The following is a 24,233-nucleotide window of genomic DNA, read 5'->3' as shown; positions in this document are numbered from 1 at the left end:
TTGTGATATAACAACACCCCCAAAGACAGAACAGAAAATAGAGTTATGGGTAATGACAGAATTATACAGGTAAATTGTAGCATCCAACCTCTAGATGTCAAGTGCAATTTTGGTGTCTGTCTTGAAAATGATGGGTAGTTATGACAGCAAAACCAAACACTGCTTCCATCTCAGAAAAAATGCAATCCTCTTTGGACAGTAATTGGTATCAGCAATTCTTGAGGTCCTGAAAATGGAACACTGAGGATTGTAGGTGTGGATGTCTTAGTGGCTGATTTCTCATAGCCTCGTAGCCCACAAGCACTGCATGAGTTATACTGGGAACTCATGCGAGATGACTAACTCAGCACACAAGCAAGCTTTACAGCCAGTCTAAGCCACTTGTCTGCCAGGCCCTTGCTTTAGCAAGTCATGATTTAGGAGTATTGGCAACCAGAGTTAGCTCTGTGACACACAAATTCCTTTTCTTTACATCAGTAGGTCTCTGAAATAAACAAGGTGGGTAGATTTACAGTGATGCATGGCATGTTACCTCATAGCTCACATGCTATTCTGTGCTGGCCAATACTGGTATGCCATCTTAATGACACATGGTCTTCTTTATTTTCTGCACACTTGATTACATTTAAAATGTACTCTCTTCTCAGTATTGGATGGAATCCTCAAACTAACAACCTTAAAAAAACAATTAGAGATATTTAACATATTGCTTCATTACTCAGAATGATGATATATTCTGTGAAGACCACAGAACTGCAGGCCACTGTTGACCTCCTAATTTATTAGAATTTTATCAATCCAGGTGTGTGTTTTTTTAAAGTGAAAACACCTACATTTAAACTTTGATGAACACATTCCCCAAATAAAACAAACTTCCTTCAACTACTAATGTTTAAAGATTATTATAGTCTATGTTCATGAGGTTTTTCCTCTGTCTTTTTCTTTTTTACTCAATTCCTTCAGCACCCAGGCCACCAACCCCCCACCCCCGAGAGCTGTCAGCCTGCTCTCTATGAGTCTGTTTCTATCTTGCTTGTTAGTTCATTTTGTTCATTAGATTCCACACATAAGTGAAACCATATGGCACTTGTCTTTCTCTGACTGGCTTATTTTACATAACATAATGCTCTCTAGGGTGGTGATTGCCTGGGAGCAGGGGGTTAGGAAAGGTGGAAGAGGGTATGAGGGATAAATGGTGATGAAAGAAGACGTGACTTAGGTTGGTGAGCACACAATACAGTTACAGAAGATGTGTTGTGAAATTATGCACCTGCACCTGTATAATTTTGTTAACCAGTTTCACCCCAATAAATTCAATAAAAATGAAAAAAAAATATTGTAGGCTTTTATTTCTAAAAAATTTTTAAAGCCATAAAGCAATGAACATAGAGGTGCATATATCTTTGTGAATAAATATTTTAGAGTTTTAGGGGTAGATACCTAGAAGCCTAGAAGAGGGATTGCTGGGTCATTTGGTAGCTCTATTCTTAATCTTTTGAGGAACCACCATATTGTTTTCCATAGTGAATATACCAGTTTACATTCTCCAACCAGCAGTGAATGAGCGTTCCTTTTTCTCTACAACCTATCCAACACTTGTTATTACCTGTCTTGTTGATAATAGCCATTTTAACAAGTGTGAGGTAGTATCTCCTAGTTTTTATTTGCATTTTGGTAATAGCTATTGAAGTTGAGCATATTGTCATATATCTGCTACTATTTGTCCTCTTGGGAGACGTGTCTGTTCAGGTCCTCTGCCCATTTTTTTAATTGGATTGTTTGTAGTTTGGTGTTGAGTTGTATGAGCTTTTTATAAATTTTGGATAATTACCTCTTGTTGGAGCTGTTGTTTGCAACTATCATCTCCCATTCAGTTGGTTGCTTTTTTGTTTTGTTGTCAGTTTCTTTTGCTGTGCGACCTTGATAATGTTATGCTGAATAAAGTCAGTAAGAGAAAGCTAAGAACTGTATGGTTTCACTCATATGTGGGATATAAAACTGAAACTCATAGGCACAGACAATAGTATGGTAATTACTGAAGGGAAGGTGGTGGGGAGGTAGTAAAGGGTAAAAGAGTACAAATAGGATGATGGAAGATGATTTGACTTTGGGTGGTTAGGCACACAATGCAATATACGGATCGTGTATCATAGAAATGTTCACTTGAAACATATATGACCCTACTGACCATTGTCACCCCAATAAATTTAATTTTTAAAAAGCCACAAAGCATCAAATTTAATTTTATGAAATGTATAGTTTTATAATCATATAAAGTATTTTAGTTTGCTATTTGGATAATTCCATTTTCCCCTCACAGTCATCTGTTCTCCCAAATGGATTTTTTTATTAGTGGCAATTTTAGAAAGTCTGGAACTGCAGGTCCCACAGAATATGCCCTACACCAAGGGAGGGGCCAGACCATTGAGGAGCTTACTCCAGCACTGTCCCCAACTCCATGACAGTTGGGGAATGTCGCTCAGCTCCAAGTTTTCTAAAATGAATTATTTTTCTCAACTGATTTCAATACAGAGTATATAATAAAGGTTCACTTTCTGGCACCAAACAAAAACAAATTCAAGCTATATATTGCCCATTTTCCAATTATACTCAGAGTCCATTTTAATTTCTGAAAAAAAACTATTTAAGCATGTTTCTTCTTTTGCCAATGCTCCTCGGATTTAAACAAATTGCTTCCCCTTCTCCTTTGAAAATATTCATGAGTTATTTAGAGTTGTTTTGTATAAAATGTCCCTTCTTCCTTAGTGACTCTGTGGTTTAGGCTGAAGTGACTCTGACAAAGACAACAGTCCCCATAAGTGTGGTGACTGGGAGAGGGAGGAAAACTGTCAAACATAACCTATCTCTTAATTCTGCATTAGGTGGGGTGCTGGAGAGGGGCCAGGAGAAGCAAAACCTTCCATTTGTGGAATCCTTGGTTGATTGGTAGCTACTTGTATGAAAATTAAATGTCATATGCATTTGACCAATCTGTTCACCTAATAATTTAGAGTTTATTCCTTCCCTTTCTCAACTGCAGGAAACAGTGAGTAATGTGGGTGCCCAAGAATGGGTGGTTGACATTCAATATTGCCTGCTCAGGTGCGTGATTCTGCCACCCACGTAATGCTTCCGACCCCCAGAAGTCTAATCTCTGCCTGTAACAGGTTAACTGGTGTGAGGCACCATAACCACTTCATTAAGTGGAACAAAGAAAAAGCACCAGAGAGGGGACAAATGCATCTATGAACAAAATATTCTTTCTACACAAGATGTAGAAAGAATCAATTTATATCATTTGCATTTTACCAGACCTTTCATATGCACACATATCTTTCTTTCATTTTAAAGTTAAAAAAAAGTTAGACCTTTTAAAGTTTTACTGGGCAACTTTATAAGTTATAGAATGAGGTCCAGGGAAATTTCAAGTAAATGATAGTGTAAACTTAGAACTTTTTTACATTTCTGAAAACAGGGATCACTACTAAAATAGAGCTAAAATAAAGATAGAGATGACTTCATTATGTATATCACCAAAGAACATAATTTCCTTCTTGGCTTGACCATGTGTCTCTCGCTCACACCTATCATTAAAAAAATAGCTTATTTTATTTGTAACTGGCAAGATTTGGAAGCAGCCAACATGTATTTCATTGGGTGAATGGATAAATAAACTGTGGTACACTCAGACAATTGAATATTACTTGGCAATGAAATAAAGTGAGCTATGAAGCCTTTAAAAGACATGGAGAAAACTCAATACATATTTCTAAGGGAAACAAGCCAATCTGAAAAGGCTAAATACTATTTGATTCCAAGTATAGAACATTCTGGAAAAAGTAAAAATATGGAGACAGTAAAATATCAGTGGTTGTGAAAGTTTCAGGATGAGGAGAGACAGAAGGAGGGGTGATGCACAGATAATATTTAGGGTGGACGATACACATCATTACACATTTGTCAAAACCCATGGAATGTACAATATAAAGAGTGAACTATAATGTAAACTGTGGACTTCAGTTAATGACAGTGTATTAATGTGGGTTTATCAGTTTAAAAAACGTATGCCCAATACAAGATTTAATAATAAGGAAAACTGTGTGGGGAAGAAGAAGAATATAGGGGAACTCTCTTTACTTTCTGATCAATTGTTCTATAAACATAAAATGGCTCTAAGAAAAAATCTATTATGTCAAAAAAAAACAACATAAAATTGGAGCTATAAGATTGATGCACAAAGCAAGGGAAGAGATAAACTCCTTGAAGCAACTATGGAAATAAAAATCAAGACAAGGAATGAAATTAAACAAGCAGCCATTAGATGAGTATCAAAATTCTGTGATGTCTGGCTGGAGACTGCAGTGTTTGAGTGTGAACAACCACAACCAGTAACTAGTGGAAACAAGTGTGTGTATCAGCAAAGATACCAGTGAGATATCTGAGGTGTTTCCCAAAACATTGGAGGGGAAAACTTTGCATGAAGCTGGAGAATCTTCATCATCAGTTTGGAGGAAAACCAGTGAAATCTGAGTTATTATAGTCAGGCAATGCCATAGGTCCTTGAGGCTATCAAGATCATGGGGACACTGGTCATTCTTCCATAAGACAATCATTGGTATTTATTAGAATTTAAAGTTTTCAAATGCTGACTACATCCATAGTGATTGTGTGGATGGGGTTCAGATTAAAAGGTGTCAGGACATTTTCATGGACACAGGAAAACCATGAGGAACAAGAGGAAGCTGTATGTCAGAATAAAGCGCAGGGACACCCAACATAAGGAGAGGAGGACCCAAGAGTGCAGAGGAGTAAAGGACCATATTCCATTTGAGTCTGGTCCTATAGGGTCAAAATCTCTCCTGACACACCTCCTGACACAGCTCCTTACAGGACTTTCTAGAGCTTTCCTTGGTTATCTTGGAGAATAACTGCTTTCTGTGGCCAGAAAAAAGACACAAGGACTCAGTGCAGTAAGTTACATTATTGACATATGCCAGACAATAGATGAAGACATTCAATAAGGCCTGAGTCCCACCATGTCTGAAAAATTGTAGCAATTTAGCAATTTGAAAGACTGTCACTGAAAAAGAGAGAAAAATGTTTTTGAGATTTCCAGCTACTGCTGCTAAACAAGACGGCTCTAGCAATGTTATGTTGTTATTCTAAAATCACATCTTTATTGAAAAATGTAACAGTTAAGTAGGGAAATAATAAAAGAAGACAAGAAAACAGACAAGCTATTAATTTCTGGCCCAAGTGGAATGGTCAGTGAGCTGTAGCAACGCTGTTTACTCAAAGGCTCAATTTTAAGCAACTTCAATTTTGTGTTAACAAATAGCCGTGAGATTGGACAATTATGCATGAAATATATAGTCCTTCCCTTTGTTTTTCTTTTCCGTCTGTGTGCAGTCATCATATATGTCACATGTACAATGCTTTCCTGTGGTCTGCTGATCAGTGTGTGTGTGCTGTGTAACAAATTAAACATAAACTTAGCAATTTTATTTATTTTTTTAATTAAATCTTTATTGTTCAGATTATTACATTTGTTCCTCTTTTTTCCCCCCATAACTCCCCTCCTCCCAGTTCCCGCCCCACCCTCCGCCCTCACTCCCCACCCACTGTCCTCATCCATAGGTGCACGATTTTTGTCCAGTCTCTTCCTGCATCTCCCACACCCCTTTCCCCCGCAAGAATAGTCAGTCCATTCCCTTTCTATGTCCCTGATTCTATTATGATCACCAGATTATTTATTCACTTGATTCTTAGGTTCACTTGTTGATAGATGCATGTTTGTTGTTCATAATTTGTATCTTTACCTTTTTCTTCTTCTTCCTTTTCTTAAAGGATACCTTTCAGCATTTAATACTGGTTTGGTGGTGATGAACTCCTTTAGCTTTTCCTTATCTGTGAAGCTCTTTATCTGACCTTCAGTTCTGAATGATAGCTTTGCTGGATAAAGTAATCTTGGTTGTAGGTTCTTGGTATTCATCACTTTGTATATTTCTTGCCATTCCCTTCTGGCCTGCAAAGTTTCTGTTGAGAAATCAGCTGATAGTCGTATGGGTACTCCCTTGTAGGTAACTGAGTTTCTTTCTCTTGCTGCTCTTAAGAGTCTCTCTTTGTCTTTTTAAACTTAGCAATTTTAGAACACAATTTCATCTCATGGTTCTGGAGGTCAGAAGTCGACACAGGTCTCACTGAGCTAAAATCAAGGTGGCAACAGGCTATGGTGCTTCTGAGGAAGAATTTGTTTCTGACTTATCTGATGGTTAGTAGAATTCAGTGCTTTGCAATAGAACCAAGGCCCCCTTTTTCTCACTGGCTGTCAGCCGAAGGCTGTTTCCAGCTTGGAGAGGCCATCTGCAATCCTTGGTTCCTGGCCTCCTTTCTCTATGCTCACAGCCAGCAATGGTGGGCTGAGTCCCCCTCATGCTTTAAAACCCTCCTGCCTCTCCTTCTGCTAGCACATACTTCTGATGATTCTTCTGCCTCCCTCTTCCACTTCTAAGAACACACATAATGCGTGGAGCCCACCTAGACAATCCAGATTCATCTCCCTATTTTAAGATCTGCAAACTTAATTCGATCTACAAAGTTCTTCAGTTACATAAAGTGTTGATAAATTCCAGGCATTAGGATGTGCACATTTGGGGGAAATTATTCATCTGGCCACACCATTCAAGTGAAAGCAAAATTGGTGTCTTTCAATTGTATCAAAACTCACACACCTGATCTTGCAGATTCTTTGGGCTCCAGCTCATCTTTCATGCCTCTCTTTTCTGCTCACAAGGAGCACTTATTTCTAGGATAAAAAAAAGACAAAGTGCTCTAACTCTTGCTGATGCCCCTGTCCTTGGTGATAGCTGCACAGAATCCAAATAGCCCCTTTCTCCTTCAGATTCTTCACAAACTAAAAGCTACATCCTGGACATTCTCCTAACCTCTCCATCTATGGTCTCTGCATGGTCCAGGACATAAATCTGTTGACTGGTCAGAGTCTTTGGCTTTCTGTGGAGTGGGCTTCTGCTTATGGACACAGAGCACAGAGGAAATGGCTTCATTGACTTGGAGGGATCACAACCCTCTATTGCCCAGTTGCTGACCACTTATTTATAAAATTCATCATGGATATCTCAATGGGAAAAAAACTCCACACATTTACACAATGAAAGAAGAACCTTTGATTGGTGCTTTGGTTCATAAGGCCCTTGATGCATTTTTCATACCCGAATACAGTTCGTTAAGAGCAATACCAGTGACCTGGGAATGCCCAGAAAAAGAAAAGGATGAATTGCTCATGTTCTGAAATGAATTGCAAACATGGTGAAGAGAGAAAGGATAAAATCATAGATTGCTTATGTGCTTGGAGTTTACATATTTATATGAAATGAACAAGTCAAGGCCTTATCTTCTAACCTAAAAGGGAGATAAATGCTTCCCCCATTTCACTTGGGAAGGTGATGGGAATTAGGGGTTAAAAGCAAGGCCAGAAAAATCCCATTGGAAAAGGAATCAGGAAGCCTCAAGAAGGAGGGATGACAAAAAATAAAATCATCAGGCTCAAGACGAACCTGAAAATAGAAAATTATTTTAACACAAGGGTATCTCAGATGCTGCTCTTGCAAAGACACAAGTCCTAGATCCCTGCCTCCAATGGAGAACCCCCTCAGCTTTGCAACTGGACAGGTGTTTGGGATTGCAGCCCAGCACCGTGTCCCACATCACATTTCTCTCTCTTCCTTTCCACTTGTCCGTATTATATTGGATAGGCACACCCTATTTTTCTTGGATAGTACACCTTTCCCCACCACATACACATCTGGGTATCCCTGAGATGGAGAAGAACAAGTGGTGCATCCTTTCTGGTCTATTCTTGCCAAAAATGCAAAACCTTCATTGAACCATGAAGAAACATCAGGCAAACCCAAGTTGAGGGAATTCTACAAAATGCCTAACCAGCAAGGTCACACAGATATAGGATGGAAGGTACTTAGTGCAAAGAAACTGTGTGAATGCTCCATGGGGCAGGCATTTGGGATGTAACCTCTGTAGCTACTATAACTGTTGTTTATATCACAAGAATCTTGCCTTACAGGAGCTGATAAACTACCTTAGCGGAGGCGGAGTGTGGGGTAAAACCAACTACAGAGAATTATCAATGGAAAAGTCTGTTAGATTGCTTGTTGCAGATATAAGTACTATGTAGTTCAAAGAAGAGGAAGGAGAAGTGACATTCAACTGTTAGATTAAAAATGTGGGTTAGACATTGTTGGATGTACAGAAGGCTTTTTGAAAAGAGTGAACCAAACTTAATGTTGGCCGGAAAGATGAATAGTATGAGTTTTGGGAAGAGCAAGTTTCTAAGAGATAAAAAGACAAGGCAGTCTGGAGGTGTCAAGGACAGCCGAGCAGAACAATGTGAGTTCAGAGGATAGCAGCATCTCCTAATTGGCTATATGGCAATGAACAAGTGGGGTTAACAGTTCCTATCTTGTGTCATGTATTAGTATCCTGTTGCTACTATAATAAATCCCCACAAATTTAAAGGCTTAAAACAACACACATTTATTATCTTACAGTTATGAAAGTCAGAGTCCAATATGAGCCTTGAGATGCTGAAATCAAGGTGTGTGGGCAAGACTGGATCTTTCTGGAGGTTCCAGGGGGAGAATGTCGACCTTGCTTCTTCCAGCTTCTGGAGGCCACCTGCATTCCTTGGCTCCTGGCTGCATCACTCCCACCTCAGCCTCCATTGTCCATCACCAGTGCCTCCCCCCGACTCATCCTCTTGCCTCCTTTTTATAGGGGCCTTTGTGATTACATTTATGGCCCATTCAGATAATCCAGGACAATATCAAGCAGTGAGGTGGAGGAGAATTTCAGAGAACCCCAAAATCAAGCCTTGTGAATTAGATTTTCTACAATGAGTAGTCCTTGGGGAGCAATTGAGATAATGTTAAATGGCTTCCAGTATAAGAAAAGACAAGTTTAAAAGTAAAAATGTGAGGCTGTCATCTGCAGGTTGGCTTGCCAGGAGGGAACGAGTCAAGGAAGCCAGTGAGGAAACTGGACTCTGTAGCGAGGACTTGGGAGTGGAGTCAGCCAGAGGAGGGAGAGCAGTCATGTTGGGGAGTGAGGGGTGAAGATAAGTCAGCGGTGGGTCCAGGATTGGTGACCCCCCCACACACACACACTGGGACAAATATAAAGAACTTGAGAAGGTGGTGCTCATTTTTCTGTAACTTGTTGGCAGCTGCCAGTTGGAGTAGGAGATGCTAGGAAGAGAGTGTCCCTGATGCAGCCCTGGGAGATCTGCTCCCCAGCACTGGGGTAATTTAGTGTATTCTCGTTCTGTTAGGGCATATTTGTCATACTTACTTAGTTTATAATTTTTTTTGTTTTAATTTTTGAAATCCTATAAAGGGACATACCATACTTAAAAATAAAAACAAGGGAATCTTTTATTGATCTACATTTGGTTTTCATTTCCCTCAAACAGGGATAATTTTGACAAAGCCACCATGAAGATCCAATAAGGAAATGTAGAGAATAATGCTTAGAAATGCTATCCGTACAAGTTTATTTAAATAAGAAGTTTGATAAGTGGGTAACATTGAACACTGGTCAATATTAACACAGATCTTCCCTTTGGCAAGCACCTGACCCACCCAGATGTCTGTGACATTGAGTTGCATACACTTTGATCATAAAATGAGGGTATTTCCCCCCCCCAAGAAAGCTTTGACAATAATTATGTAAGTTATAAAACACTAAACTAACATAATAATAAAAATCATAACATTTGATAAAAAGGCTTTAAAACCAAGCAAAACTCTTTTGAAATACAGCATCTATATTTGCACTGGCTGCAATGCACTTCTTTTTTCTCTTCTCACTTGGGTAATACCCAACCCAAGCACACGTTACTTGTAAGTCTCAAATCCAACTCACTGTGGGATCGTGTTGTAGGTATTTAAGACCATCTGATTTCTTTGGTTCAAATAATTATAAAAAACGTTATCATTTGCAGCAGGTACCTAAATCGGTTTTCTGTTTCATATTCAGATGAAAATCCAACAGGCAAATGAAAATGTCCATGTGAAAACCCAACAGGCAGAACTGCAGAAAATAATTCTTATTCTGTCTTTGGGAAATAAACATTATAAATTCAGCTTAGTTCCTCAGCAACACAAATTACTTAGCCAGATTTTTCTTCCACTTATTTTTTCTTGGTAATATATATGTTTATTATCTCTTCTCTTAAATTTTCATTCTCTTTTTATCTCTTACAATAAATTTCAAATATAAGTAAGCCTTGAAAAGGTAGTCACTGTGCTCTTTTCTTTTTTTGTATGTTGCTCTAGAGATTCTGGTTCAAGTTATTGTGTTCTTCACTTTAAATCTAAATGGAATATTTGACTCAACCAATAACAAATAACAAAATTGAGACATAATCACTTTTTACTTGAAGTGAGTAACACCCACACACAATCGTCCCGTCTTTCTCACCCTTCCCACACCCAGCCCGGCAGGGCCTCCGAGACTTCTGTGTGACCACCTCCGTAGATGCCTGAGAAAGGGCGTTTGCGTCAACAGCCTCCTTCTCAATAAGAAACGTATTGTCTGGTGCCTTGACAACCTGAAACACTTTGAAAGCTAATTCCTTTTTTTTTTTTTTTTTGCCTACTGTATGTACTCAGCATGACTCAGAAACCCAGGCATGTGGGCAGAACAGAGGCTCTCAGAGTGAGTCCAATCTGGAGGAAAATGAAAGAAACGGAAATGAGAATAAAGCGCATCTCTCTGGAATAAACCTTACTCCATTTAATCTCATTTAATACAAAGAGAGTGACATAAAAAGAGAACGCTTCTGATGCTAGAGCAAGTGCCTGCAGTAAGGAAGCTTGGAAGTGTTCCCTTGTTCCTTCTTGCATTTCCTTTCCGTGTAAGAGTGTTTTTCAGAAGCCAAACCAGAAAAGTAAAATCTTCCACTGAAACACAAAAAGAAATTTTTGTGTTTATAAAGTAGTCAGAAAAGGTTTTGTGTTCCTCTTTCCTTCAAAACTGAAAAGCCTTCAGAGGCATTTCAATCCCAATTTTACATCACGTGAGCTGAGTTGGCGGGGAGACAGAATCCGGGCTTGATGAGGTAGACACCAGGGGTGACACGGGCCCAGGCTGAGCATCCTCTGTGCCCTTCTCTCCTGAGACAAGACTATTAAGAACCAGGAATGGCCCAGGGAGCAGAATACAGAAGATGTAGCTCAGTCCAAGCAACAGCTTGGAAGAAAACCATGGCATCCACACAGCAGGAGTCTACAAGCCCCTAAAGAGAATCTCCAGGCAACTGTCTGCAGGCAGTGGAGACACAGGTGGCTTCATGGACGTGGGACCCATGTGGTCACAGAGAGATGAGGTCCGAAGGGCCTGGCACCTGGTTTATGCTCTACCATGGCCATCATCAAATTCATATTATGAACAAGGGCTCTGATTCTCATTATGCCTGGGCCCCGCAGATTGTGTAGAAGGCAGGAGAGCAAGAAATCAAGAGCAAGGGTGCAACTCCTGACTTTGGCCAGCTCTGTCATTGGGAGCAACTGGCATGATTTTCTAAGCCCTGTTTTCCGTTTTTAAGGCAGAGGTCACATATTGAAGCACTGTGGTCTAATGTGCTGAATGTAGGCGGTAAGGCATGAAAAGCACACAGCAAGTTGTGAATACCTAATGGGAACTGTCACATCTATGGCTCACTTATTATTTGCTGACGTGAACTAAATAGCATGAATGTGGAGTGGGGGAGTTTGAAAAAATCAAGAGTTTCACCTTAATCACTTATCTATTATCTCCACATGTTTAGATGATGCCTAGAAACCATATTTTTTTCTTTTATCTGAAAATATATTCTGAATTATTTAATCTAAAATGTCCTAATTAAATGTTCACACTCAAATGATTCTTTGAAGAAATAAAATAATTAAAACAACCATGATTTTTTGAATTAAGAAGAAAGGAATCAATGGAAGCATTGGGTCAACGGGTCCTTTCAGTGGAGGATTAATTACTTTCTTGTGCATAGATAAGAGTAGGCCATCTTGTTTTTTACTTGGTTTTGATAAGTAAATCTTGTTCATTCAATGCTACTGTTCAGAAAGAGCTGTACGTAGGCAAAGAAAGCAGAGCAGAGCAGACCGTAAGTTGTGCAAATGATGTCATTCTCTGACATTAGTTATCTTCTTATTATTGGTTACCTGGATATGATCTGGCTCTTTATGATTGAGATGTGTGTGTGTATGTGTGTGCACGCGCACACACACCCTCTAGTAAGTCTATTTAGCAGAGATCTATCTTCACTTTGGGAGCCATAACAGAAAACTGTTATTTGATCTTGGAAAATACATTTTAAAGGGAACACTCAAAGCTACAGAGTGGCTTGCCAGTATAATCTGCCTGGGGCTTTGCCTGGCTGATATGGCTCATCTTTATGATTCAGAGGCCCTGGCTCTCACTGAAAGACTCGTGGGGAGTTGGAACCCTAGGCATAGAAAGTATGGAAGGCTTATCTGGATCCACCAGGATGTGCTCCTGGTTCTAGTCCAGATCCCATCAAATCTCAGTTCTCCAGGTGTTTGATCTAGCTGTCTGTCAACCTGAGATTAAATGAGGACTTACAAATTCAGATTTGCTGTGGCTACATTCTGTGGCTAATTATGAATTATTATTCTTTTCTTTTCTTTTCTCCAAATGATGCTGTTTTGTTCCTAAACTAATTTTTGGATGGTGGTAAGGTTGACCTTAAGGATGAAGCAGTACCATAACTTTAAGAGTGTGAACATTTAATTCTACAATGCCACAGGGCAGCGTACTGTCCCATCATTATATCTTAATGCCTACTGGCCCCTGGTAAACCATAGGCATTGCACCAATTAAACCTCAGAGAATGAGTGAACAGTGCTACCTTGAATCTATACCTTTTTCTTCCCTTGTAATCTGTGTTTTTCTTCCCATCAATACATTCCTCCTTTCTGGAATCTTCTCTATCTTACACTTTATGTAACTGAAATAAATGTTAAGGTATTGAAATTATTGATCTGGAAATTGGTATTTCCCATTACTATTTCGAAAATTAGGTAAATAGAATTATTTTATTTTTCTCTTAAACAGAAACTAGAGCTAAATTACTTTTTTATTTGCATGATGAAGAAAGTGATTGTGCATGTGTGTGTAAGACCCTCAAAGAAAGCTTCCCACTTCTTGTAGAATGTCTACACCTTTAATTAAATACTTTCCAATAATAGAAGAGGAAACAGTTCTGTTTGAAGAGTCTCTTTTCCTTAAGAACTGGGCAGTCTTATACATGTTAATGTCACCACAATCAGTGCATTTTCTGGTACAGGGTAGGCAGTCATTTAATGTGATGAACTGAATGTAAATTTTGTTTTATTGTTTATTTTTTAGTTGTTTTTTTTTATTTTTAATAAAGCCTTATTTTTAAAATTTGCTTTCACAGTGAACTAGAGTTAGAAACAGAAAAAAAGGGATATTCAACTTGTTAAATATTTTTTCTTCCACATTATGTAACTAGCGGAAGTCTATTCATCTTCACTGCAGTTTCAGAGGTTAAAAATAAAAACTTTCCAAAAGAAGCAGTGACTACATTTAAATATGAAACACAAATCAATTAGTTACAAATTATATTTCTAATGCATGAGATTAAAAATAAGAAGTCAAAACAGAAGTTGTTCATATCTCTAAAAATGATAGATGCTGGCAAAACAACACTAATGTTTTTAGTTTTCCCTTTATTTTTATTTTTTGCTAGAAGAAATGGCCATTAGCTAATGGATCCCACTGGTTGCTGTGTACTTTGCGAGGCTGTGTGTATTCACCATCTCCATTTTCATTAGTAAAATTACATGAACCTCAAAGAGGACAAGAAATGGGCCTTGTATAACTTTTAGGGCAAAAGAGAATCTAAGAGCAATTTAATTTGAGTGAGCAGAACATAATGAGGTGCAAACAAACTAATTTATCCCTAAAGCTGGTAAAGTAATGTTAAAGTTGATGTTTTGCAATCAGCCAACTGTTGGAGCTGTTGTTTTATGATTTTCATTGTGAAAGCCATGGGATTTGAATATGCTTTTCAGATGCCTAGAAACCAGGCAAAACCTTGATTCTGAGCAGGGCAGGCCTGAGTTTGCCGAAAGCTGGCTGATATCTCTAGATTGCCAGACTAAAAATATTTTTTCAAAGATAGATTTCAGAAACACCAATTTATCTCCATGGCCTTCGTGCTAATCACTGCACCAGGAAGGCCTCCATGTCCTGTTTCTCACGAGGACAGGCGCAGCTCTACTTTGCCAGGCAGCTAGCTGCTGGGGGCTCCTCTGCTGGGAGACAGGAATCTGAAGGAGTAATTATGAGCAATTCTGGGGCCTGGAGGAGAGGCAATGCCTTGGGGCATTGCTGATGTTTAGTTTGAACACTTGAATAGCCAGGGGCATTGTCAGGCTCTATCAGACACCCTTTTCAGAGATAGCTGCAAGTACGTGGACCTGCCAAATGATAGAAAACTTGTTCTCTTTCGTTACCCAGGCTCTCTGATCAAATGGCAGGTCTGTATCTTCAGGGCAAGTTACTCTGTTTTTTAAGGGGAGAAATACCTAGAGGTTATTATGCATCCAAAATACTCTGAGATTTACTTGCTTATGTACTTTCCATAGTATTGTGGCAGGGAAAATTAATGGCATATATGTATGTAGTGCTGTAGTAATACTGAAAATATGTGCGGGCCCACAAAGAAATTAAGCTTTTCTTAAAATTTCACAGAGGTATAACATCAGAGTTGTCTCCTTCTAAATCAGCTGGATGGAAGTGAGTGGGTAGGAAGAGTATGTTCTCTTGGTTCAGACACCACCTCCCCTGGTTGCCCTTCCACATGTCCCAGTGGCACCCAACCTTGCCCAGGGCAAGCATTTCATGGCGTTGAGTCCTAACTGCCCAATTTTTCAAATCCCCTCCAGTACTTACACTTCTAAAAAGCAGATACTGTGACTTATTCAGTGTTGTGTTTTAACTATAAAGGAAACTATAGAATAGATAATCAATAAATATTTGTTGAAGTAAATTTAAACAAGGGGAATAGGGTGAGTGGAGAAATTGAAGACTTTGCAGGGAAAATCGGAACACAATAGCCTTTGTGTTCAGCACAATAAATAATACATAAGAATGAAAAAAAATTGGTTATTGTCCACATTTAAAGAGTAAATACTCAGGAATTTCTATGGATTATTAGCTACTTGTTTTAATAAAATGCTCTGTAAACACTATGCCACTTGCTGTGCTGTCTCTCTTCAAATGCCAACCCTCAGTTCTGTTTCCTCACCCTTTGTCTCCGCCATTGACTGAACTATAATTTGGAAATGTTGATATTCAAATTCTACTAAATTGTGAAGAATAAAGAGGGAGAAATTTATGCATATGGGAATTTTTCTAGGAGAGAGGAACTTTTGTTTGGGGAATGAGATAAATAGATGATAGCTATAGATAGATAGATGATATATCTCCTAGGAACCCATTTCTACTTTAATTTTAAAGGCAATTCAGAAAAAAAGGAAAGACCTGTAGACCTCATGATAATGTATTATGAAGGGAATGAAATGAAACAGGAGAGGTGGCATTAAACCACTGAGGTAAACAGTATGCAACTGAGCCCTGGCCAGTGTGACTCAGTTGGCTGGAGTGTCATCCTGTAGATTGAAAGGTGGCAGGTTTGATCCCCAATCAGGGCACATTCTGGAGGCAACTGATTGATGATACTCTCACATTGAATATTCTCTCTCTACTTTCCTCTCTCTAAAATCAATTTAAAAACTTTTTTTAAAGTATGCAATGAGCGTTTGGAATACATTAGCAAAACCTCAGCCGTCAGAATCAGGTGAGATAGAATTTGAAGAGCTGGCTGGAGTTAGGATGTGTTAGGTCCAACATTCAGTGGAAAACAGGATCTAGGAACTATGTAAGTGGGGGAGAACCCGAAGCTTAGAGAGACAGAGTGTTCCAGAAAAGATCAGCAATGAGGTAAATCCCTTCTCCCATATTCACCATGCTGCAAAGGCTTCTACAAGGTAAGAATTAGTGTTTGCAAGGCTAATCTTGGCTCTGATAAAAGCAGGTGAATAAGTATCTGAATATCTGGTGAGGTGACACCTTTGGGGGAAGTGACAGATAACCCTGTGGAAGATCAGCAGCAGTGGGTGATAGGGGTGGGATGGGGAGGCTGTGAAGAGTGTCTTGCAAAATTTCTCCCAGAGACCTGTTAAATGGGAGAGTCTACATCACATGTTGACATTTTTTAGGACAATAAATATCTTAATAGCAACAACAAAAAGAAATTCAATATAAGAAGAAATAGTCCTGGTAGTATTTGAATGTAAGCAACAAAAAGATATTTCACTAAGACAGAAAGCAAGAAGCAAGTAACAAAGTTTTAGGACAGATTTAAATTGAATATTGCAAGATAGCCTTTTTCAATAAAACATTTGGATGTTAAATTCAAACTAATAGAGCAGAAAGAACTAAACGATTATGGTAAAATACAACAGATCTCAGGTACCTGAAAATATCTCCGAATAAGCAGAAAGGCTCTGAAGTCGAAATCCGTGTCAGCACTAGTTACAGCTTAGTACTTATGAGCCCTTCCATACAGCAGTTTCTGCACTGGCTTAGCAGTCATCACCACGACTCCATCAAAGCAGGCCCAAATAATTGCATCAGGAGACAGACCTGAAACTATTTAGCTTTCTTAGATGTCTACTCAGTTTGAAATTAATGTTGTGGTCAATGGAAGCAATTTGTATGAATGCACATTCCGCCCATAATTTATTTTTGTCAGCTCTTTCTGTAATTAAATGTTCTTAGCTAATTTGCCATTTAACATGAGCATTTTAATAGGCAATTCCAAACTATATTGGTGAGAAACCAGATCTATTTTAGTAATCAACCTTTTCCCAGCAAAATTTAGCGTGGCATTACCTGCATAGTTGAAATTAGGGACTTTGGAGCTCTGTCCCCTGACCTCCTCCCTCTCCCTTCCTCCTTTTCCACATTGTGAAACATACTCAGGCTTTGGATTTGATTCTAGCTGAGACAGCCCAAAGATCAAAGCATTTTCTTTTCAATATGCAGTATCTATTGACAGTTGAAAATTATTCAGACTTGTTCTGGTCATTTGGCCATATCATCTGTGAGCATAGTGCAAAAGGGAGACTGTGTAACATCTATGTTTTTCTTCCACCGTGGGAATCTTACTATTATTTTGAACGTAATGATCTAGTCAGAGACAGCACCGAAGTTTAATTTTGTACTTCATTCAAAGAGCATTAATTAAACAAAGTTGTAGTAGAAAATAATATTTCAAGTAAATCCTCAAAGTGCTTAGATTAAAAACAGTGTTTTAAGCACCTTCAAGTGTCTAGAAGCATCTGTTTACTTGTAAACACTCCGCACACTAATTGAAATCCACTCTTGTTTCTTTATTTAGGAGTTTTCTTGTGAACCCCTCTGAGAGAAATTGTTTCAGGCATGGTTTTGTTTCATATTTTCACATGTGAAAGCAACAGATAATTTTTCTTGAGAATTTTCTATCATTTGACTTCCAACTAGATCAAACATGGGCCATTGTACAAATATGTATTAATTCACTGTGTAAGTGCGTGTTGAGGACCTGCTCTATATGGGGGACAGGGCCAGACACTTGGGTACCTGCAGAGGGAAAACTTGATCACCTCCATCTTCAACTGACTTGCAGTAATTAAGTGGAAAAAGCTCCAGTGGGGAAATAGAGGAAGATATGTCTATATTCCTCAAGGAGGACATAACCTATGAGAACAGTGAAATACGTATGCACAAATCATTAGAATATGAGCTTGGCTTTATTTTTTGCAAATAGTTCTCACTATTGCTTAGCACTTCCCACTTATTAGCTTTTCTGGTTCCTTCCCAATTCAGATGAGATGGGTTCTGCTAATATTCTCATTTCCAACCTAATTACCTGAGGCCAGAGGGGGTGAGAACCATGAGTGGCCATGGGTGGCAGGGAGCAGGGTCCAGCGCTAGTGCTCTTATCCTTCATATGACACTGCCTGTCTGATGCAATAAATGGCCATTGCAGCAGTTTTTAAACTTTGAAGTCTAGGATCTCTTGCTCCCTTAACATTTACTGAGGGCTCCTTAATTTCATATGTGTAAATAAAACTAATCTAAACTTTGCCAAGAAAATGTGTATGATTAAAATTGATCTAGATTTTAACTGCTACCACTAAGAATTGCTACTTGTAATGCTTATTATTAACTAGAGGCTTGGTGAACAAAATTCATGCATGGGAGGGGGGTCTGCTTAGCCCAGCTGGCACCCCCTCCAATCCAGGACCCCTTGGGGGATGTCTCACTGCCAGTTTAGGCCTGATTGTGCCTAAACTGGCAGTTGTACATCCCTCTCACAATCCTGGACTGCTGGCTCCTTATTGCTCACCTGCCTGCCTGCCTGGTCACCCCTAACTGCCCACCCCCACAGGCCTGATCTCCCCTCAGCATGATGGCTTGATCGCCCCTAAATCCCCCCGCCCATGGCCTGATTGCCCCTAATTGCCCCTGCTGCTGGCCTAGTCGCCCCCAACAGCCAACCCCCTGCTGGCCTGGTCACCCCTCACAGCCCTCCCGCCATCCTGGTCACCCCAAGCAGCCTGCTTGTTTAGTTGTTTGGTCGTCCCTCACTAATCCCCTGTCAGCCTGGTTAATAGGCAGCCATCTTGTGATAGCATGAGGGTTAATTTGCATATTACCTCTTTATTATATAGGATACTGTGACCTTTTAGACCTAGCTGGTTTGGCTCAGTGGATAGAGCATCGGCCTGTGGACTGAAGGGCCCCAAGTTCAACTCTGGTCAAGGGCACATGCCTGGATTGTGGGCTTGATCCCCAGTAGGGAGCATGCAGGAGGTAGCAGGTCAATGATTCTCTCTCATCATTGATGTTTCTATCTCTCCCTCTCCCTTCCTCTCTTAAATCAATAAAAATATATTTTTAAAAAACTGTGACCTTTTAAAATATTTATTTATACATTTTTAAATTGCACAATAAATCTATTACATGTTAACTAACATACATAACATAATTCTATCAAAAATCACTGTATTTTCCAAACAAACAATAAAAATGGTCAGAAGATGGAATTGTTTTTACATTTTTACAAATGTCTTTACTGTCTTGCTTCATAGAAGACAGCTGGATTCTTGAGCTGTTTCTGCATTTAATTTATCGAGAAAACACAAATCATGTACCCTCTAAACATTTCCACTGCACACTTGTAAAAGGATGAGTTTTAGAAGTAAATAATGTTTTATTATTATTGTGGAAATGGTTTCGACCTTGTAAATCCCTCAAAGTTGGGATTCCCAGGCCACAGCTTGAGACGCAATAATTTACTTATTGGTACTGTGTTGGAGGTACTCTGCATGGGGAATTAAAAAGAGGCATCAAAAGTCTCAAAAGCAGTAAAAGAAAATTGGCGTGTTACCCCAAAATTTCAAACAGCAAGGTTGACTGGATTTTATCATGAATATTCACCTAACCAGCACCTGGATTCTACCATTAACATTTTACTATACCTACTTTTTTTGACAGATACAGTCATCATCTATCCTCCCTCCCTCCATCGGACTATTTTATCTACCATACATTTCAAAATATATTGCAGACATCAGCACACTTCCCAATAAAAACTTTAGCATCTACAGGATTAACTAGACTCAATATTTGTACACGGTTTTCCTTTTAATGTAAATTTTACCCATAATGAAGTGCTGAGTGTACATGCATTGAGTTTTGATAAATGCATACAATCTGTAACCCTAACACTTATCAAGATGCAGAATATCACCATCACCTGGAAAGGCTCTGGGTCAGCTCTCATCTTTATTCCCACTGGGGCAACTGCAGAGTTTAATTTTTTAGATTAGTTTTGTTGGGGGTAGTACTTAATATATATAACTAGAGACCCAATGCATAAATTCATGCACATTGAAAGGAAATTAATTAGAAGAAATATTTTAGAGGTTGGGGAAGGACCATCAGAGGGCTCCAGGGCATGTCCAGCCCATCTTGCCCAGTCCCCATTGGCCAGACCCCAGCAGCAAGCTAACCTACTGGTTGGAGCATCTGCCGCCTGGTGGTCAGTGCATGTCATAGCAACTGGTCAAACAATCAACCAAATGGTTGATCAATCCGTTGGACACTTAGCATATTAGGCTTTTACATATGTAGATGTTCTCTTGCAGGAAACTTCTTTCAACCTACATAATGTTGTTTTCAGTCAATCCAAGTTATTGCATGTATTAATAGTTTGTTCTTTCTGCTGAGTATATTGCCATTGTGTGAATGGACCAGAATGTGTTTTTTCTTTCTTCTACATTTATACCATTACAAGTAGATTTTATTACAAGTTTTGGTCAATTTCAAATAAAGCTACTATGAACACTTTTGTACAACTCAGTGAATGCCAGTTATGGAATGGGGATGTTTAATGTTCTAAGAAAACTGCCAGAACATTTCTAAAGTCATTGTACCATTTTTCCCCATCAATCATGTATGAGTTTTTATTGTTCCTGCTCTTCACCAATATTTGCTGTTTATTTTTGTTTGTTGTTTTCTAGTTTCGGTAGGTGTGTAGTGGTCTTATGTCATTTTCAATTTGCAATTTTCTGATGAATAATGGTGTTGAAGACATTTCATGTGCTTTGGCCACTTAGCTTCTGATTGAGAAATCTTAAAGGCTTTATGGAAGAGATGGAAGAGGCATCCACAGCAGAAATTAACTTTGAAGACATGCCAGCAAATGGAGAAAAGGGCAGAAATGATAAGGCACCAGGGGTTTCCAGGGAAGGGAGAGGAATTTGGAACTGGCTGGAGAGTCATGGGAAAGGTCCTCGAGGATAGTTGATGATCTATATGAGGTCATGGAGTGTATTACATGAAAAAATTAAGGAGCTTAAGTTTATTTGACAATTCAGATATTTATTTGCTAAATAAAATGTTGAGCAGAAGAATTAAATGATTGTGTTTTCCCACACACAAAATAGATAGAGGGGCCAATTAACAGAGCAGTCTAGATGAGAGAGGTGAATGAGAGTTTGAGGGAGATTGGAGTTAGGTGATAGCATCAGAAGTAGAGAGGAAGAAATGAATGCAGGGCATGAGGGAGAATTCATTCAGGTCATCATAGAGAGACTTCACGACACTGTTACTTGAATGTTAGCACAACTGGAAATGGTAGAATTATAAGCTTATATCTTCTTTGTCAGGAATGCTGCTCAACCCATACTGCCACAGCTGCAGAAAATGGAAGGATAGGTGAGAAGCAAAGCTGAAGGTTTATCAGCTAAAGATAATAGCAGTAGCACTCAGAGCTGGGAAAGCAGCTGGAAATATAAAGGGAAATCCTGGCAGCACAAGAATCATAGGAGTGAGATCCAAAATCAGAGCATATGTTGCCCGAATCCCTGGCTGACAGTTAAACGATGCATGCTGGGAAACAGTTTCAGAGGGACTAACAGAAAGATGAAGCAGTAAAGAGAAATCTGCTCCTGTGGAACAGAGTGACACAGGCCCAGATCAGGAGTCTGATGTCCTCCTCAACAAAGCTCGTCCTCCAGCTCAGTGGGCAGGAAGCTGGAAGCATCAGAGCACAGAATACAAATTCATCAGGGCAGCTGAGAGTAAGCGATGTTTCTAGAAGCACAAAGCTCACTGAAAGGGTGAGACCCATCTCTGCCCAAATCCTTGACTGACAATGAAATTTTATGTCAAAAAGGAAATAAAAAACTTACCTAGGTCAGGCTAAAAAGGCAGCACCAGGAAAACCTAAATCTATTCCACACCATCTTTTTTAAAAAAATATATTTTATTGATTTTTTTACAGAGAGGAAGGGAGAGAGATAGAGAGTCAGAAACATCGATGAGAGAGAAACATCTATCAGCTGCCTCCTGCACATCTCCCACTGGGGATGTGCCCGCAACCCAGGTACACGCCCCTGACCGGAATCGAACCTGGGACCTTTCAGTCCGCAGACCGACGCTCCATCCACTGAGCCAAACCGGTTTCGGCTCCACACCATCTTATACATAATCATTTGGACCCCCCAAAATGTGTCTTCTGCGGGTTAAAATAAATTGTCCTTTTTCCTCAACTACTAAAATAACTTCTTTCACATCTGAATTGTATATCTTATACTAAGCTCTATATCACAAACATGTTTTAAATAAAGCATGTAGTCATTTATCTGGAATCTGTAGAGTATCTAGTCTATGCTAGAGTAGGGTCTTCAATAGAAATACAATGCTCACCATATATGCGATTTCAAATTTTCTAGTAACCATGTTAAAAAATAAAAAAGAAGCAATAAAATAATTTTGAATAATAGATTTTATTTCAAATATATATCCAAAGTGTTATCATTTCAACATGGAATAAATATAGCCATTATTCATATTTTATATACTTGTTTCTGTTCTAAGTCTCTGTCATCCTGTATTTTGCACTTCCAACACTTTACAAGTGAAAAGCAGTTCCTCGGTCACATCAGCTATACTGTAAGTGACTAGAGGCTGTGGTCCTGATAGCACTAAGAGCTGTGGTTACTATATAGATATATCAGAAATCAAAGTAGAGATGGTCCTGTCCATAGGACACTTAGCAAATCATGAAACACATAGAGAAGGAAACAAAAGATGATGAAATGAGCAATGCTGGGATTTCAAAGGGTACTGTCGGGACACATTAGAGGGTGTCTTACCCAGGTGTAGAGGGGTTAAGAATCAGCTTCTTAGAGTACATGGCATTGAGGATGGGCTATTTATCCAGGCAAAGGTGGGAGGCAAAAATTTTCCAGACAAAGATAACAGCATGTATGACAACCAAAGGTGAGTGAGGATATGGTCCATGGCTCACATAAGCCCATGACTGAATTGGTTGAGTCTAGTGCAATGCCTCATCGTAGTATTAGTACTGCAGAGCAGGAGGTCTTTGTCAGGGTTGTCAGACCCCACATAATATAGGTGTCTCCAGAATCCATGGGGAGAGGAGAGGTGATGTTGTTCCATCTGAGTCAGCTATGCGGACTCCTGGTGAGGGATGCCATCTAGTTGGGTTTGGCCAGACAGTTGGCCAAGGACAGAGAACAACTGAGATTTTAGCACACGTTTTCTTTATTACCTCTCTCAAATGGAAGATCACTAGGTGTTTAAGACAATTATTTTATCTGCTTGCAGAATAGCCTTTACAATGTCAGAAATCACTGAGAGAACAATAACTGCATAAATTGCAATGTGATGTGATTTTCCATGACACATCTTATTTATCCCTTGGTTAGCAGTAGCCTAAACTGGAATGTCAGGGGCTAGATCCTGGTCCAAATTGAGGAAAGGTCTTATAAACTACTTTGAAAAGCATTCTGGCCCACTTATTTTAACATAATATAAAATTATGTAGTAATTGAGAAAAATGAAAAGCATTTTGTAATTCACTATGGAATGAAAAGTGGAGGAGAAATAATCCATTCTAGGTCTAAGGAGCTCTCAACCTTGAAGGTGATTAAAATCATTTCATGTGTTAAACCCCTCAGTCATTTCCTTAAAGATCTTAAGGCTATTTGACTTCAAAATCCTATTAAAAGTTCATTCCCTCTACTCTAAATCTGTCCCATTATCTTGATTCTCAGATATGTGATTTATCTGTTCAATTATGCCAAAGAAATGTTATTTTTATAATAATCAGGTGAATGCCTAGTCAATCCATACTGCTAAATAAAAATTTAAAACTATTCTGTATCTTTCTGAAATATATGATATTCATAAAAACCACCATTAATAAAAGGTTTTGCTCAATATATGTTTTTTATGTTTGTTTATTTGCTTTTAATCCCCACCCAAGCATATTTTTCCATTGATTTTCAGAGAGTGGGAAGGAGGGGAAGAGAGGGACAGAGGTGGGGGTGGGGGGGAGAGAGACATTGATTGATTGCCCCCCCCCCCCCCCGCATGTGCCCTGATGGGGCTGGGGATAGAACCTGCAACTCACCTACGTGCTCTTGATTGCCCAAGCATATTTTTCCATTGATTTTCAGAGAGTGGGAAGGAGGGGAAGAGAGGGACAGAGGTGGGGGTGGGGGGGAGAGAGA

The sequence above is a fragment of the Myotis davidii genome, unplaced genomic scaffold (assembly GCF_000327345.1).
Source record: "Myotis davidii unplaced genomic scaffold, ASM32734v1 scaffold135, whole genome shotgun sequence".
Taxonomy (NCBI): domain Eukaryota; kingdom Metazoa; phylum Chordata; class Mammalia; order Chiroptera; family Vespertilionidae; genus Myotis; species Myotis davidii.
This window is presented reverse-complemented; position numbering follows the sequence as displayed.